General features: G+C 43.8%; 1 long non-coding RNA gene across 1 annotated transcript; it reads left to right on the top strand.

Moving 5' to 3' along the window:
- Positions 1–1,895: 1,895 nt before the first annotated feature.
- LOC102014730 lies at positions 1,896–4,350 on the top strand. The gene is made up of 2 exons (XR_262585.1): positions 1,896–2,025; positions 4,297–4,350. It is a non-coding gene; the product is annotated as an uncharacterized LOC102014730 (long non-coding RNA).
- Positions 4,351–5,851: the final 1,501 nt, after the last annotated feature.

The following is a 5,851-nucleotide window of genomic DNA, read 5'->3' as shown; positions in this document are numbered from 1 at the left end:
TTAAGGATGTCTTGGATTTAAGTACACTTAGAATAAGTTTTACCTTATTTCATTTCAATTTTTTTCATTTTATTTGGGTGTTGACTGCACGCAAAGCCCAGTGAGAGGGACAAGCAGGTAATTAAGAGCTCTGGAGGCAGAGCAAACTTGCATAGATGAACTAACTTGTAGCTTAAAGAAATAATATTTAAATAATGACAAATGAACAACCCCTAGATTATATTTTTGGGTCATATAAATTTAAAAGAGATAGCTCGTTCACGAATAGATTTGTGATTTGTGATTCCAGAATGTTACTTAGTAGAGATTAAAGAGATGGTTTTAAAAAGACAAGAACAGGAGAATCTTAGCTGGGAAAAGGGCTAGGGGAAAAAGGGATGGATTTAGGTGTTTTAGTTAACAAGCTCAAATTAAGCAACAATATATAAAGCTGTATTTAAAAAGCATACTAACATATTCTTTTGGTAGAAATAGGTCCATTCATATAGTAATTTATTTTCCATTCTTACAATGACAAAATTTAATTGAATGGTTACTATATGCCAGATGCTGTGCTTAGCATGGGTTAATAAGCTCTAACAATTACATAGATTTCTGTACTCACTGTTTGAATCTTATATTCAATTCAGGATACCAGGTTTAAGATTCATTGTCACACTATACAAAGATAGTACAGACATATATATATCAAATCATGTACAGACTAGTCAAGGATATCAGAGATATTTAACCAGAAGTATTAAATAAGGATAGCTACCATCAAATATCTGAAGAACTACAGCAGCAATTGTTAAACAGATTATTACATGTAGTGCCATTTAGGAGAACTGTGAGTGTGGTTGTTTAAAAATATGGCTGTTGTGGTTTAAGATTTTGCAAGGGGAACAATATAATATAGGACACATATTTTATAAGATTATTTGTAATAGTCTCCCATAGAATCATATACAAAAAGAGTGCAGGAAATCTGTCCATACACTAAAGACCAAAGAATCCAGATGAAGACCTACAGCCCATAACAATGCCTCCCATGAGGCCAACTGGAGGCCTGCAGCCCATGACAATGTCTCATGCAGGCCTGTTTCCTGGATCTCTGCTGGGAAGGCCCAAAGGTCAGTGGTGGAAGCTAGAAAGTCTGTGCCAGCAGGATGAAGGATCTGTGCTAGCAGGCTGAGGGATCTGCACTGGAGCCTGGAAGTGATGCTCAAAGTAAGAACCAGAGCTCCCTTGAAAAGTATCACAGCCAACCTCAGCAACTTGAGGTGCTGAGCTCCTCCTATGATGAGGAAAGACAACATGACAAGCTTCTCCAGGAGGCTGAACAGTGCACCATCTTCTCCTCTGGAGCCAGAAAGTGGTGCACAAAGTGAGGACCGGAGCTCCCCTAAAGTGAACCATAGCCATTCTCAACAACAACGAGGTCCCAAGCTCGTCCTCTGATGAGAATAGCCAAGTTCATCAGGAAAGCCAGAATGACAAACTCCTCCAGGAAAACCAGCAGCTCCCTAAAGCTTCTCAACAGCTTCCAACAGGCTCCCAACAGCTTCTACCAGCTCCCAACAACCTCTCTTCTCCGGTTCTGTCTCTTATGCTGCTGGCAACAATCCTCAGGTGGTCCTCCCACACCCAGCACCATGCTGGTCCAGTTCAGCTGGGTGTTACAAGTTGACCACCAGTTGCCAATTCACTACAATGTCCAAAAATTCTTGGCCACTCCTTCCTTCAAAATATAGAATCTCTATCTTCTCTCTTGAATGTGGGCTAGATTTGACCTCTATTGACAAGAATGTGGCAGAACCAACCATGTGGCAGAACTTCCATGACTAGGTCATAAAAGACATTGTGGATTCATCCTTGCTCACTCTCTCAGATCACTTGTTCTGAGGGAAGCCACTTCCTCTGTTATGACCAAGCTCCAGCAGCTCTATGCAGTGGCCAGCTGGTGAAAAACTGAGGCCTCTTGCCAAGAGCCAGCAATGAAGTGAAGCCTTCTGCCAAACAGCCTAGAAGGGAACCACCTTGGAAGTAGGTCTCCCAACCACCTGTCAACCTTCAGTTGACCAATGGCCCTCACCAAGATAACTTTGTGAGATACTGTAAACCAAAACCACTCAACAAAGTTGCTCCTGAATCTCTACTAATGTGTTGTTGTTTTTAAGATGCTTAATTCAAGAAGTAATGCCTTATGTAATAATAGTTAAGTAAAGGATCTTTTGAAAAGACCAATTTAACCTTAACTGCAAAAATTCAAATGATCACAGTTGTGTAGCAGTGGAATGTTTATTAGTTTTTCCTCATGGGGGCTCAATATTCATTAGTTTCTCCTCACTGGGACTAAATATATGACATACACAACTTAAAGAATAAGAGGTTGATGTTGGTTCATGGTTTCAGAGGGTCCAGTTCATGGTTGGCTGGCTCCAAGGCAGAAGCAGAATGGAAAAAAGGCCAGGCAGGGGAAAGCTGCTCACCCCATGGCAGCCAGAATGCAAACTGAGCAGGAGGAACAGAGAGAGACATATACCTTCCAAAGGAATGACCCCAGTGACCCACCTCCCGCAGCTGGGCCTCCCTTCTTAACAGCACATGTAACTATGAATTCCTCAGCTGGTTAATCCTCTGATAGGATAGCACCCTGTGATCCAATCACCTTCTGAAGAACCCACCACACATGAGAGTTTGGGAGGACATTTTAGATCTAAGCCATAACAGGTACCATTTGAAACTGAAGCCAGATCATCAACTCTCAGGAATATTGTAAAGATACTGTCTGTTTGGAGAGTCTGAAGATGCACTTAGAACTCAAATTCTTCATTTCTCATCTCATTCTTTGTATTCTAACTCACCACCATTGATTTGCTAATCTTCACTGCTCTTCCTGGTTAAGAAAGTAAGGTCACTTTCACTCTAGGCCAGGGTACCTTGAGATTACCTTACTCTGGGTCTTATTTAAGTCCCAATTGGCTTGCCTCGCCTCTACCAGGGAAAAGTCACTGCCTGGTTTTGGCAGTACTGTCTCTGCCATGATTTAGAGATCCATCAAATGGAAAATGGATTTAAAATACCACTGGCTATGTATTGCCCCAAAAGCAGAGAAATCTCTTATAAGCCCAAGTTGTAACAGTCAACATTCCCCCTGCTACTATTGATAATCTGTACCATATTGGACTAGGTTACTTAGTGTTTGCAAATGGGATTCCATAGCAACTTGACTTCAAACACGTGAAATAGCTCTTCATCAACCTACAGCCTGGGGGTCACCCCCATGTAATTTTTAGCCACTAGAATGTTGGATAGCTCATGCTGTCCTCACCACCCACAAATCCAGCCCACTGCCTTACACCTGCAAAGGGAAAGACCCCAATCTCATCATACCTGCAGCTCCTGGAGGAGGGAGAGTAACTGGTGGAGACACTGGAGTCCCAGAGAACAAACCCAAGGCAGCTGAAGCATGCCCAGGACATAAAGAATGCAATTAAGCCCGATTCACCAGAATCCAGAGCTTTTCTACCAAATTCTTGAGGAAACCAAATTGCATAATGTGTGACTTATTCAGAAACACACATCTCCATGTTGTTGACTGCGGCAGGGGTAATGTGGAGGGGTCTTAGGCAAAGGGTGCAGGTGCACAGAAATGAAAACATCAGACTAAAGCAACAAGCTCCCTGGCCTATAAAGAGCAGGCCCACGTTTTGCTGGACCGCTCAGCAGGAGTGTGTGTGAGTATATATGTGAGTTCTTGTACGCATGTGCAGCTGGAGCTGGGGGCAGGGAGGGAGCAAAACCACGTCTACATATTTTAAATGGCAACCTCAAAGAAAACTATCAGATGTGTTCCCCCATGCATTTGGCATTACCTTTTTCCAGCTTGTACAATAACTTCTGAATCTCCCTCTTTCTCATTTCATAAATGTTTTATACACTTTTTAAAGTAGGAATAGTTCTGCTCATTTGGGAAAAGTATGCCCTTGCATAGCTGAGTCAGCCTGATTTGAGCTTCACATGTTCTTCAAGGGCTGGAAAGAGACAGTGATGAATGCTGTGGGGTGCAGGAGGGGTGGCTGGAGCCAAGAGGGAGTTGGGGAAGAGCAAGAGGAAGACCATCATTCAGTAAAAAAGAAAACTTCATCATTGTCCTGCTTTGGGTCTGTTCCACACCTTTCCAATGGAAAACCTGTTTAACCTGCTTTTTAAAAAAAACTTGCAGCAATTGGAAGTTATGAGTAAGGGTTGTGTTGCATTTCTGTTCGGCCTTCACTCCTACAGGACTGAACAATTCAATCTCTCTTTCCCCAGCTTACCTGTGGCATGTGGAGCCTGCTCAACTTGAATAAATGGCTGTTTATGGATGATAGCGTCTGGTATGCCCCCGATGAGGTCACTGTGTTATGTTAAATATTTCTACCTCCTGGTGGAGAAACCAAGCTGACAGCTCCCAAGACCACCATGGCCCTGCACCGATAGCACAGCACCCAAACTGGAGCTGCCCCCTTGACAGGCCATTTAGGCTCTCTATCAGCTGGCAGTGTCCTTTAGGGCCCCAGGATGAGCGCAAAAGGTCACAGTCTTGGCTTAATAATGCCACCATTCATACTCCATATGGAAAACCTATTCTTACGGGGCTCTGAACACCTTTTCTGGTTTTATTCTCACTACAACCCTGTGAAGTTGCTACTGTTGCTTTGATTCGCCTTGTACAGATGAACAAACTGAGGCTTGAAGCAGCTAAGAGATTTGTGCAAGGCTTCATGCAAAGTCAATAGAAGACATAGGAATTGAGCTCAGGTCTTTCTTAGGTTTAAAACTACCCCACTGCCAATTCTAGAGAAAGCAGCCACACAACCCAATTGCTCAATGACACTGTACCTCAGTTTCCTCAGCCATAAAAAGCAGAAGATGACCACCCTTCACAGGATTGCTGGGGATCTGCTGAGATGCTTTGCAAATGTACCCAGTGTCTCATGCCCAGCGTGCGGACTGAAAGAATAAGCCCATGAATCAGTGAATGGGGAAACTACCATTTCTTCAGGGCTGAAGTTCTCAAAAGGCATCACTTTGCTGGCACTCAGAGGAAGAGCTGCAGAGGACCCAGAGCTGGCTCCTGGCTTCCTGATCAGACATGGAAGGCCCGGAGTGTTCAGTTCAGAGGTCCCTGCATGAAGCGAGGAACTGAAACCCTCTACTCCCCTGTACTGCTGGCTAATGTAACTGTAAAAGGACATGTTTTTCCAATGTTCTCTCAGTGGTGATCCTCGGATGTGGAGGAACATGTGAACAAAACAACCAGATTCATTTTTTTTTTTTTTAATAAGGTCGGAAAGGCATACCAAATATTTCGGTTCTCCAAGGTGCCTGCTTTCCTCCAGCTGTCCAGGGTTTCAGCTGGGTCTCAGAAATGGAGTTCAGGACACCCAGACCAGTAATTCTAACCAGCAGTGCCAGGAAAATATTACCGTTAAAAAAAATAACAAAGCAGAGATTCATTTATTTTGAAATGTATGTATATCTTTCTGTAATTCCCTTTACCTCAAAGATTCCCGGGGGGTTCTGCCTTCACCTGATCAGGATTAGCAATCTCAGAGCCACATCTACTCACATCTTGTGGAAACTCAACCTTGGGAGCGTCACCCCCAACCTCGTTTTTTCCCTTCTTGACGCTGACTTTCAAGCATTCCCTCCCCTGTGGGATGAATTGGTTCTATTCTGAACATGGTGGGGGCGTTTCGCTCTGATGACGCTATTGTGGCCGGCGAAGACTCCAGAACTATGGGGCCTGAAATGCTCTCCAACTCTGGTCCCAAGACAACCAGCTCACCAGATGGGGCTGCTGAGGCCTGTTGCCTCCTGCCCT

Source organism: Chinchilla lanigera, unplaced genomic scaffold (genome assembly GCF_000276665.1).
Source record: "Chinchilla lanigera isolate Chin_1 unplaced genomic scaffold, ChiLan1.0 scaffold00050, whole genome shotgun sequence".
Classification (NCBI taxonomy): domain Eukaryota; kingdom Metazoa; phylum Chordata; class Mammalia; order Rodentia; family Chinchillidae; genus Chinchilla; species Chinchilla lanigera.
This window is presented reverse-complemented; position numbering and strand designations above follow the sequence as displayed.